General features: G+C 39.8%; 1 long non-coding RNA gene across 1 annotated transcript in view; it reads left to right on the top strand.

Annotated features, from left to right (window-relative positions):
- LOC135578546 (uncharacterized) overlaps positions 1-12,843 on the top strand; it is a 31,299-nt gene extending 18,456 nt beyond the window's left edge. Inside the window, exons 2-4 of the long non-coding RNA XR_010470298.1 lie at positions 9,896-9,957; positions 11,091-11,142; positions 12,718-12,843. This is a non-coding gene — a long non-coding RNA (uncharacterized LOC135578546). The remainder of the gene's footprint in view (positions 1-9,895; positions 9,958-11,090; positions 11,143-12,717) is intronic.
- The last annotated feature ends 435 nt before the right edge of the window (positions 12,844-13,278 follow it).

Raw genomic sequence — 13,278 nt, 5'->3', positions numbered from 1 at the left:
CACTTATTTATTTGCTTTCTAAATGTTTGTGTATAAATTCCGCTCTTATTAAAGTTATTGGTTGAAAGAACTGGCTGTAACAAACTCTTGAAGAGGCTGGCTCTGCAAAAGCTTTCCTCTTGACATCTTTTGGAATGCATCTTTATTCAGGTCTGAGATGTTATTTCAATTCCAATGAGACTGAATATGTATGCTTCCTTTAAAACAAAACAACAAATCCTGCCAGTTCTCTTCGGAATGAATTAGTATCTCATCTCTTTGTGGAAAGGGAGCATAAAAAAATTCTACCTCATTCTGAATACTGTGAATTTTCCACCAAAATTCTTTTCCTAGAGATAGTGCTGTTTCAGCAAAATAAATAATTTCCTGATGAAGTCTGGCTTTCCTTGCTACATGCTTCTATCTTCCTAATTTTCTTCTGGAAAAATAAATAAATAAAATACCTATCTAGATATCTATATCTCTATCTCTGTATCTATATCTATATCTTTATCTATATCTATCTCCCAATACATTGGGTTTTGCCAAAATTGATTTTGCTCAAAAATAAAACATTGTGATCCACTGAAATGTTTTGATGTGAGCAGTCTGAGGTTAAAACACAGCCTAAATCATCTTTTTAAGTGAGTTCTGTGTCTCATCTTAGTACCTAGGGCTCTCATAACCTACTAAGTAGCCCCATCCAAAGAGAGAATGAGGATCTTGGTGGTTGCAATTGCAATTGTAATGTGTACCATGGCTCTTTGGGCAGAGACACTTCAATGTCACCTTCATTTTAAATAAAACCTTTCAATTTGGGGCAGCGGAACCTTTCATTTCTATGTATCAAAAAAATACCTCAGAGAGCTTTCAGATCTGTTTTCAGAGATTGTTGTTCTCTTTTAGCTTTTAGACCTGATTTAAAAGGGAAACAATTGTCAGAACTGGTGGAAAAGGAATTCTGATTTTTGTTCAAGCTCTAGTTCAGTGTCTGCTGTGCAGTGCCATTGCTCGCCATCCTCATTGTCCTTGTTCTAGGGAAATTTGCACACCTATGTGGGGGAATTTTGCTGCAGCAAGGGCTGTACGATTTTCACCATGTGAGAACAGATAAAAATATAACACAAAATCTCACTGATACGCTATGCTGGGCTGCAGTTGTTTCATACATAAGGCAGCATACTCACCCAGGGAGTGGAGAAAGTATTGAAATTTCATATAGATGGCTTTCTGAAAAACAGTCTTTGTCTGAAATGTGAACTCTAGAGCTCAATAATATTCACCTTGTCTTTTTGAGAAGAATAATTCTCTCTACTGCCAGAGTAAAGGAGGCCAAATCTGTGCCCTTCAGACCTATGCTGTTGGATAGGCTGCAATGATGGATTTTTTTCGTTCTATACACCTATGTATGAAATTTCAGTAGCTGGCCCACTGAGCTATTAGTTACCCGAACAGAAGTCAGAGATTTTGAAATTAAAGGGCAAGAGGTCTGGTCTGATCTCTAATGTATAGTTTAATTACAGTGTGAGAACCACAGCAGAAGAGCACAGCTGGTAAATTATCCTGTTACTGAATGGAAGAGTGTAATAATGAGGCACACTGTTACTTGTCATTTGTATTATATAATAGTTAGCTCCATACCCTGGAATATTAAATTTTTACTCAGGGAAAGTATGTTTAATAATCTAGAGATTAATAATACCTTTAAGTCATTTAAAAGAAAATAAGACTTGCACAATTCTTATCACCTCTGTTTTTATACCTGACTAGGGGCTTCAGGTGTTCTCTTTATGTAAGGAATTTGAATTAAAATGGATAAGAAATTCCAAATCTATGATTTGTGTATCAGGAGAATTCGCATTTCTCATGTGGATTTCAACAGAAATTTTGCCTGAATTGCACTAATAGTATTTGATTAAGTTTGTCATTGCTTGCCTTGCAGTATCACAGGCAAGTTTTGTTTCTTTTATCATATATGGAATTGTATAAACATATGAAGGGAACATGACTTTGGAAAGCAGCACAGAGGAGGGGTGCAGCTGATCTGCCAGTACGTGAAGGTGCTTTGGGAGTGGCTCTCAGCACTTTCCATGGCCATAAGCTTTTACATTTTCCTTAGGGTCCGTGTTGTTACAAAGCTTATGCATGTGAATGCTGATCAGTCTGGTGACTTGCATCAGCAGTTGTCCTATATATTAAAAATTATATTCAAAATGTGTATATGGAAGGACCTATTTCTCTCCATTGACTACAGATAACATAGATTGCCCAACCCTTAAGCTGCTAAATGAGATTTAAAAAGATGAATGAGAATAAACCTGACTGTTAATTCAAAGGTGGGGTATGGTGGATTCATATAACCTACAACAAAGAATATAATAACAGTCCAAAGTGCTTCTTGAAATTAACTCTCGTTTCAGTTTAAAAGAAAAAAGAAGTGCAACACAAACCAAACAACCAAACACACAAACAAAAAAACAACTAGGACTCAAAATTGCCAGCAGTAAAGAACTGATCACTCATCTTGATAAGTTGTTCAATTCCTTAGTTACTCACAATCAAAACCCATACCTCAGGTTCACCTCCAGCCATTAGATGCTTGCCTGACAGGCTGAAGCAAACATAATCAAAGGTTACATCCCCTAAGAGCCCATATAAACCATTATTATATCAGTGTTTGCCTTCTCTTCAATAGACTATGTAGACAGAAGTCCTGGACCTTTCCCCTACAAGTTTAAACCAAAGTCATTCTTTGAATTCTGGGTGGAATTAATCTCATTTAATTCAAACTATCTATTAACTCAACAGCTCATCTTAGCTTGACACTGGGGTTTCAAAAGTGGATGGAAAATAGGTGTTAACACGGGTGAAAAGAGTTGTCCTCTTAGGGTTTCTATCAGTCACTGGTAATAGAGCTACGTGATGAACTTAAACTAGATGCCCAACCTGCAACTGGGTGAGAATAAAGTTATATGACATATCAAAACCATAAAGTCTTCCCTTAATGGATGATTTTCTAGTTACGGAGTGACTTCTCAGTCCTTCTTTTTGGCATCAAGCAACTGAGAAACAGCTCATAGACTTTTAACATATTAACACTCAAAAAAGTGCCTGTGAGTTTAGAGAAAGCCTGGGAAAATTCTGCTTCAGAAAATTAGAAGCATCAAAATGATCATAAATAGCTTTATAATGCAAGTTTTTGCTCAGCTATAACCAGAGCATCTCTGCTGTGGTACCATAATGTTAAATATTCTGTTTCCAGCTTTGGAGGTATTTGTTTTATTTATTTATTGGATAATATTGGAATGCTGATAACCAAGTTTATAGAGGGATATAAAATCTTTCTGCTGCAGTTAACTTTCTTTTAATATTACAAATAATAATAAAAAAAGGATAGACTACTTCATAAATCAAGATTCTCCCCTTTCATTTCCATGAAAAAAAACCAATTCAAAGATAACGTCATGCCAGCTAGACTTCCACTGGAAGGGGCATCTTTCATGATGAGATAGAAGTGTCATTTCAGTCACTGATGAAGCTTTTGCTGTGGTCTCTACAAAAAAAAACCTCTTATCTTATCACTGAACACAGCTGCAAGCTTTATAAATGAATGCTATGGCTGCCCAACCCCAGCTCCTGTTTAAAAGCCAGCAGTAGAAAATTGATATGCAAATGTCTGTACAGTTTCTTGTCCTTGGGCTGAGTGTGGCAGCTTATCAGGAATTTAATGATACTTAGAGATTACTTGCCAAGCAGTTATCCGTAACATGGATGAGGGGAACTCCCACACTCCATGACAGTTCTTGAATGTTGAGTATAAGGTTTGTTTAAGCACAGTGATGTGGAAAACTTTGGGGTTAGAAGGAGCATGGAGATAAATATGAAGCCATAGCTTAAGGTGACTACATACAGATAAAATTGTCTTCTTGTGCTTACTAGCCAGTCCTGAAGTTATGCATTGAAATATTTCATTCATTTTGTTTTCCCTTAGTTTTGGAGATTGGTGATGTTTACCATCTATGACCCCAATTCTTCTTCAGAGTCTCTGCTTTCCAGGAGACAGTCCTTTGGAGATACAGCTTGCACCTCTTGTTTGTGCAGCTATGATGAAGGCCACCTTTGCAAGAAAACCCAAGCAGCCCATGCCTTTGCTCCGTTCCCATGTTTACCATTCCTCTCCCAACACCTAAACTTAAACTTACCCCTGTTCCCTTCATGCAGGACCCCAGCGTGTCCACAAAGACACAAATTGTCTTCAGCTTCCCAGGTACAAAGGAACACATTTTGTGTAATTTATCTTCATAAGAGACAGTGCTGCTCTCCCACTAATGTTTGCATCATGTTAAGTCCAAGGCATAGCAGATCTCCTCAATAAATATCCATGATATCCACACTTCAGCAGTGATTTGTAAGAAGATAGGAATTCCCATACGGAAAATGTGCCTTTCATGATCTGAATGGAACATAATCTTATCCTGAATATTGAGCTGGCTACCAATCCAATTTGGATTGCATAACAGAGATGTCTTTTAGCAGGATTAATCTCACTTCAGCCATGGAAAAGTTGTGCATCTGATCTGTGGTAGTGACTTGGCTGTTTTCTACATGCAGTGTGGAGAAACAGGCATTTTTAGAGGGCTGGGCATCCAGTGTCTCCACCTGGAGACACTTTTCAGGGACAGGATAAGTCTGCTTATGTAGTGCTTACATATTCATATTCATACTTATAGGGTGCGGTGTTCAATTTCCAGTGGGGAAAATGCTTCTACACCACCTAACTCTAAGTACCTTACTATATTGCCTAGAAGGTTAGACTGAAATTCTCTAGGTGATGCTGCCCTCTGGAGAAACCCATCTCTCCCCCTCGATAACACAGAAAATTTCTTATCTAGGCACCCAACATTATATATTTTCTGTCTTAGGCATCTTGGTTTATATGGCAACCAGGTCACTGTGCCATTTGCCAGACTATACGGATGAAAACTTCTTTGGGTGACAACTGAAGACACAAGTGCCACCCAGAGTTTAGCTCTCTGTCTTGTTCTTTGACTTTATCCTGCTATCAGACAAAACTGGTGTGTCAGACACGCAGAAGAGCTCGCTGTAGAGCCTCTGCTATGGGTAATTAGGTACAAGTGGGAACAAATCCAGCCTGACGGTAGCCTTCATGCTGCGTTACAGGGCTAACTGTTTGAAAAATCTCATAGTAACATTATGTGCCTAAACTGAACCTGGCAGCCAGAGATACCATGACTCCAGACTGCCACAGTCCTCAACAACGTCATTTATCCTACCTTTTTGTAGGTAGGATAGTCTGAGAGGGAATAGTTTTGTTGGGAAGCACAATGTGTCATTTCTTCCCATTGAAAGTAAAACCTCCATTACCAAGTGCCATCAAGACAGCACATATTTTTGCAAGGCAGAAAAATTCACTGGTAGCTTTGTATTCCCATTCTCAAGACAGCACTTGGGCAGTGCAGTCCTGCAGTCTTCCTGCAAGCTTTGGACTTGCAATCTCAGATTGTGCATTGCTCCCTTGGCACTACATGTTGCAATTCATACATTTAAGGTGAACATAAGATGGCTTCAGTGTACTATCTAGTGATTGCATTCGAGTGGAGATAATAAATATGAAAAGTCTGGTAGAGTGGAGAGGCCTGAAGCAAGATTCAGTATTTCAAACTGTTCAAGTGGCCATGTTTACCTTTTATTCATCTCACGATGTTAGGAGATGGAAATAGAAAACATGCTGTGAAGTACATCTTTTTTTTGCATGTGCATAACTTACCACTTCTAAAGCATCCATTATACCTGAAATAAGATCTTTTCAGGTTCCAAGTTTAGAAAGCCGCTATTTTTATAAGCATTTATGAGCTTCCAAAGCCATTAGAGAACAGCCATATTGCAAGGATTGTAGAAAGCAGATTTCATACCTCATTAATATTTTCCTGTTTTGGATTTTTTCCCATCCTGCAGAGGGACTCCTAATGTGTTTCGGACTTATTTCACTTTGCATAGCCAATTAAATATTCACTGACATAGGGACATTTCCTTCAACCCATGTGTGTGCCCCAACTTTCAGGATCTAGAGACAGCTGCTTTCTAACCTAGTCGATATTACTTGTTTCGTTATTTACAGAAAGTGGAACTACTCCAGGTAGAGAATGAAATGAACATCAGAGATGAATGGCTATTTCTGGAAAGGAACTATTTTACTGAGTAATTTCTACCTATCCTTATACCATTTCAAACTATATGCCCAAAGTTCTGTGTTTAAGAAAAAATATCATCCAAAAAGGACATTTCTCATAAAATGATGAGTTTATGAAAACAAGGATTGCCACCAGATTCTAGTAGACAGAGCATATGTACTGGCTTGGTATAGCATTTATTATGGATTTCATGGTAGGTAGAAAGAGACTGGCTTAAATATAAGAACAGGAAAATGATGAGACAGCAGGAAGCTCTTCCTTAATGACAGAGTTCCCTCTTTAAATGATACCTTTGCATTCAGATTGAGCTACACCTTCACCTCCAGATTCTGCTTTTTAGTTGAAATCTCTGTGTAAGTACACAAACTGACTGAAGAATGTGTCGACCACACTGCCTGGGTATGTTATTCTCCAGTTATCTCCTATGAAGATTTCTTGCACAATCTGCTGAAACATCACATGCAAACACCATATACCACCCTGAGTCCTGCTGGAGATGTAGGCTGGTTCTGCATGATAGTTCTGTGCTACCTACAGGCAGTAAATGAAATTAAACAAACTGTTATATGCTAGTACTACATATCCATATGGTACCAAATGCCATTTAGACTTGGAATGCAAGTTTTACTACATATAATATACTTCCCAGGCCCAGGGTGGAAGCAGGGAGTAATGAAGCAAAGATAGGCATATCAAGACTAAAGAATTTCCAGGCTGGAAATTCCCACATCGGTAATTGTCCTCCCTGCGGTGAGCAGCAATTTGGTATCAGCCTTTGACCAATTATAAACAAGACTATTTGTTGGTACAGTATGTGCACGCCTTGTGGTGTCCTGTGGAGGGGTAAAGGGCAGTAGTGTGGTCCACAGTCACGAGCAACTTAACCAGAGATTAGTAAGGTCCCATAGCAATTAGACATTTCCTTTGGACCTGACCCAGGAATGACTGTACAAGCTAAAAGTGGGAAGCAATCAACTCCCCTCCAATTCCCTCTTTCCTAATTATTTTAAGAAAACAGTCTTTTCAGACAATAAGGCAGGAAAAACCAGCACAGCCTAATAAGTTCCTGCAAAAAAAAAAAAAAAGGAGAACCAGGCTTGGCTACAGACACCAGGCTGCCTTTAGAAGCAGAGAAACCAGTCTGCAGCAGTGATATTAGGGAAACCGGTTGTCATGGTCTGTCTCAACCTTTCATTTCCCAGGGGTTTTTCAAGACAGAGAAAAAGGTGCATCTTCTCTGATATGCATTTTAGTATCAGTCGAAGCTATGTTTAATCACCTACTACATATATATATATATTTATACACATATATGTGCCACCTTAAATAACAAAAGCGGTTTTTAACTTACCAGTCAAACTTCGGTTTCTCTCTATGGTTTTACTTGCACTGCAAATGTAGTACTAGATGCAGCCAAACTCTGTGCAGAATCCCTCCTTCGAATAATTAGGCACGAGAAGGAAGGAAGCCAACTTGACTCCTTCTTTCTTAATTCATTTGCAGGAGTAGTGGTATGTATAGGATCGCCTCTATGCATTAAAGTTGGCTATCTTAGCGATGTTCTATCTTTAGATGACAGCTGGGTATGTAATACAGTGGATCATTAAAAGTCACTTGACTGTGTGTACTGCATCATGTTGAGTAAAACTCTGACTATCTGCTTTAAAAAAAAATACACACAAGAAACAAGGAGAAACTAGACAGCAGCTATAACTGGCTGCCACTGTTTTACTCACGTGTCCTGGTATTCCAAGGAGGCAAAGCAACAGCATAGTTGATGCAGAACAAAAGTGACCACAAACATTTTTTTTTTCCCCAGGAACAGATATCAATAGATAAAATAGATAAATATGAATTGTCCAAAGACTTCTGTCTTTCTGTCTCTCTGCAGATGGTTTTGTGACTGGTGTTGTGGAACAACCCACAGAAGTCACGTAACTGTAAATCTGATCAACGGTCTGAACAATATTTCACATTTCCCAGGAAGATATTTGGTTCTAAGAAATGCAGTTTTTCAGAGCTGCTGTAATCAGTTATGCTTGGAAGCATATGGGTAAATTAGGCTAAGGTTATTTCATGCCTGAAACACTATTCTGAAACACTACAGCAGTTCCTACAATACCCATATGATCTGCCACATCAGTACACCTGCCATACATTTACTTTTTGACTTATTGCTGATTATGAGGCTGGATAAAGTTTCTGTAGAATTGTGTGTTAAACCAAATAACTGCTGTTGCTATTACATGTACTAATGCACTTTCCAGGTCATTTCCATTAATACATATGTGGGTATTTACGTGTATATAAACAGAAATCTATGTAATATATGTAATATATTACATATATGTATAAGCAGAAGTATATGTAATGGAACATAAAAAGAAAAAATCATCTTAAAAAAAATTACATTTCTTCATTATAATTTAGCAGATTATTATTTTTGAGACAAATTAGAAAAGAATAAGCTGGGTCTGACACCATGGGGAATTCATATGTCCTTGAATATGTACCCAAGCTCACATACCTGTGAAAAAGAAAAAAAAGAAAAGAGGAAAAAGAAAAAAGAAAAAAGAAAAAAGAAAAAAGAAAAAAGAAAAAAGAAAAAAGAAAAAAGAAAAAAGAAAAAAGAAAAAAGAAAAAAGAAAAAAGAAAAAAAAAAGGAAAAAAGAAAAAAATGTCTATTTTAATTTCTCTCATTTATGCACATTTTATTGCACCTCTACCTCTCAGCCAGAGACAGAAACAGAGGTGAGACTGTTGAAACACTTAGGGACTATCTTCTCCTACTTCCACCTAAACGGACCGTACTTTGGCAAATGTCCTCAAGATACATTTCCAAAATACTTTGACAATTTCATGAATCAGATCAACACAAACAAGTGCACTTGAAGGGAAGCATCTGCTTCAAAGCCCATCTAAACATTTACTTTTTCAAAGCTTAAGCATTTGCTGTTTGAAGTTGTGCTATAGGTGCCATCTTTAAGTTTATAGAAGGCTTTGAACACAGGCCACCCGTGTCATGCAGAGAAGGAAACACCACACAAAGATGAGGAAAAAGGAATGCAGGCTGCAGGATGCTGCTAGGATTTCTTCTTCCTTTTGAATTTAGTCCTTTGCTTTTATTTTTGGAAGTTAAAAATGGATAAAAGCCAACTTCCAATAAGTAGTTATAGTTTTCAAATTTATCCCCCCAAATTGGTTTGGCCCAGTATTTTTGAGTTTTGTATACAAACACATACTCTCTTTTTTTTGTTTAGCTGTCAAACTCTATAAACAAACCAATAAATAAATACAAGGGCTCACTAATTTATGCAGTCCTTTCCTTTAATGACCTTTCCTTCAAGAACTTGTGGCAGTCTGTTTGTGAAAAAAAAACCACATTATTTATTTTTTGCTCAAAACATTTAAAGTGAAGTTTAAACCAATAGTGGGGTTTGCTTACACGTGTGCTGCTCCAGACCTCTCTAGGCTCACCTCTGACAAGTGGAAGTGGCTCATAGAGCCTGTAGTGTCTGTGCTCTGCAGACTGCGATGCCCTGCAAGGCCCTGAGCTGACACCACACTAGTTATCTTTGATACAGATAGCTATTTTCATTTCTAGACCGCCTGTCTTAAGTGTCCACTGAGCCCTTTAAAGTTAATTCTGGTATCTCTGCATCACACTGAAGCCACCTCCAACCCCTTGTTGTCCTGTGTTTCAGGCTCTCCAACATCTACCCTGGACTGTCCCTCCTGACCCACCTCAAAAGTCTCTCTTGTCATGGTAATTTCAATTTTAGCTGGCTATATCTAGCCTGGGGAGGAATAATGCCTTCTAGGGTGACTGAGGCTGGGTGGGTGGGTGGGTGGGTGGGTGAATAGCTTCTCCTGTGATGAAGAGATGGGAAAAAAATGACAAAAGCTTCTTCAAAAATATGCAATTAATGCTGCCTTATCTATATAATAAATCACTTGTCCTTAGCTGTTTAGTTCCTTAAAAATCCACTTATAGCCTCCTTTTATTTAACTCTTTGCATTCAGACAGGCAATTCAAAGCTGAGCAGAGAAACAAAGCCATCTCTACGATCATTCCTGTTCAATAATGTAAACATTTTCCTTGCTGATCATAACAAACCCTGCCATATCATGTATAATAGCAATCAATCTGCCCATCTCTTTTTTGATTACCCAGCCTTCTGGTGTAGTGCTGCTGCAAATGCCCAATCAGCTCAGATCTGATCTCGTTTTTCATAAGCCTGAAATTGTTCATGAAAGGGAGACTCTTTCCCATCTCTTTCAAGTCAAGGCTAGGACTTGAAATCAGTGCTAATGGTTTCCAAAGGAAAATGCATGCAGCTCTGAAACTGGGAAACATCCCAGTGGGGGACTGGAAAGAGGAAGAGATGAGAAAATAAGGGAGAAGATGAAACACTCTTTAATGATATCCTGAAAAAAAAAAAAAGGAAACATTCTGTCTCCTCAGGGGTACAGTCCTTTGGGAAAAACGTAAGCACAGCTATTACTCTTCCAGCAATCATCTTCTTTATTATTACATTCTCTGAGATTGCTTTCAAGTCAGCTGCTTCCCAGGATCTAAGCCCTGAGCTGAGCCCCCTTGATGTGTGGGGATGTTTTGACAGGCGTGGGCGCTCACAGGGGAACTCAGTCTGGACCCTCTGGGCAGCAAGGGCTGCGCTCCCCAACCACTGGCTGCGGAGATCGGGAGCTGGTTGTGCAAGGGGTCCCAAACCAGGCTGTGGGCCACACGGTGGACATGAGCACCCTGAGATCCTCACCTCAGCACCCCGCATACACTGAGACTGAGAGAGTGCTGGGGAGCCCTTTATTTATTGACTCAATTTCTGGACAAAGGATAATGGGCTGATTCAGCATGTCGGTATCTTTTTCTGATCGCAGGGGGTGTTAGATGAAATACAGAATGGAGTGCAGACCCATGGTGCTTTGGCAGGTGAGTTAATATGCAGTCACAATGCTTGGGCACTCAAAGGAAAAAAAAGATCTATGCAACAGAGCATCTTTCAGAGGCTCCTTATGAAAACAGGCCATCTGGCTTCACTGCAGTGCATTTGTTAACTCTCCAGCCTACTACTGTTTCCCTGCTGGGTGACACATGCTGAATCTGTCACACATCTAGAACAAAATTATAAATAAACAATGGTGTATTCAAATAAAACAGAAGTTTCCCGCAGTAGGCTTGCAGGAAGCAAAAAAGAAGCAGAGTCAAATCTTTGTTCTTTTGTGTGCAGGAAAGTAGGTCCCTTGCTCAGCACTGGAAAGGGAACCTGTATCTGCTTGGAGGAAGATGCCTTCTTCTGAGTGATGCTGCTCATAAGTGTTGCAGATGCAGACCTAAAGGCATCATTGATAGTAACCACTTGGACTAGTTGGTATCTCAACCACAGTCATGGCCCTGTTTTGCTGTTCACTGGCATGTGGTGAGAAAAAGTTTGGGGTATGCCAGGTTTCAAGAGAAACGAGGGCAATGGGGAAGCAAAGAGGCAAAGTGCAATGTGTTAGTAGGAAGAACAAGAAAGAGATCCCAAGTTTCCAGTCAAGCAGGTGGAGAATGGAATTGTGCTTGCCTCACTGCTTGTGGATATTTTGGTGCTGTCTCAGGCACCAAGCAGTCCTCTCCTTTTCTCTAAATGATCAAAGTTCTTCTGTAGCTTACAGTGGCTGTTGGACCTGAGAAACTTAGCTGAACTACAAAGGCCTGTAAGCCAAGATGCAAAATAAATATTCAGGGCTTTTCGTATCTCAGCCTTGCCCTGGTTCTTTAAGAATCAGAAAGAAAGCTGGAGAAAAATTACATGCCAGATCCCTGGCAGCCAGTTTCATCCATAAGCCAGGCCTTGGACGCCTGTGAACTGTATGGCAGTAAAGTGATGCTTTATAGTGGCACCTCCTGGGAAAGACAGAAGAAGCTTTCCATAGGCTTGTGAGTCAAAAGGTCATGTTAACACTGGCTGCAAGCCACCACTCTCTGTAGGCAACAGCTTTCTTTAGATTGAGAAGGCAACAGGCTGTGCTGAGATACTATGCTTTTTTTTTTCTCCAGTCCTTAAGTCTATAGCATTAAAGTACTGAACAAATAATATTGCAAAACAATGCAAAAGTGATGCAAGTTAAATTTCCCAGTGGAGGTGGTGCATTTGCACAGGCTGCAGCGCTCAAAGGCCAAAATCTGGGTTGTTAAAAGATTAAAGAGTTATTCTATTTCAGACAATCTTCAAAAAACAAACAGCCGCTGGGTCTGGTTTTACCCTGTTCAACTTTCTGCAGCTTATTTGAAGCCACAATATATGAGTGGAATTGCTTTGGATGCATGTTCATGGGAGTGAGAGATAAGCTGGGCTCATGGGGGTGAACGGATGCATCCTGAGGCATAATTAAGGTCAGGGGGGTGTGTGTGTGTGTTTGTGCATTCACAAACAATACAGCTAGAAGCCCCCTCCTCCAAACTCACACCACCCCCTCTCAACAGGTACTCACACAAAATGTTGTATCCTTGATTTTAAAACAGAAAATTGACAAGAAGAAAGTCGCAGGAGCTGCTGAGAGTTCTGTGTCATCCTATGGAAAATCTAAGCTTCTTTGGAGCTGTCAAAAGGAGTGGCCCCCCACTCTCCCCAGCTGCTGGCTGCAGGTTTCTGCTCAGCCTCCCTGGTGCTGGGAGCTGCAGCAGCTCACTGAAAGCTCATCACAAGGTTGCAGTGACCACAGAAGAACCACGAGTGTACAACCAGCCTCGGAAAAGCTGCAAGAGAAAGGCAGGACTGGCACCGTTGGCAGCAGGAGGGTCTTTGTTTGATGCAAGGCTGCTGTAGGATATCACCCTCATTTTGACACCCTGTACACCCATTTATTTAAGGAGAAACTCCCCCAGGGTCACTGGAATTCCAGCACTGACATTCATCCAAGCTTCCCAGCAAAGCCAGGCTGGGTTAAGCACAGGACACCTGTGCGCAAGTTTCAGATGAGCATTTTTTAATATTAGCCACCATTTTCAATGTTAAATTCAAACTTAGAAACATCGCAGACTCCCTCCACATGTGCCCCTGAAAATACTCATAAACCATAATGA

Source organism: Columba livia, chromosome 1 (genome assembly GCF_036013475.1).
Source record: "Columba livia isolate bColLiv1 breed racing homer chromosome 1, bColLiv1.pat.W.v2, whole genome shotgun sequence".
Taxonomy (NCBI): domain Eukaryota; kingdom Metazoa; phylum Chordata; class Aves; order Columbiformes; family Columbidae; genus Columba; species Columba livia.
This window is presented reverse-complemented; position numbering and strand designations above follow the sequence as displayed.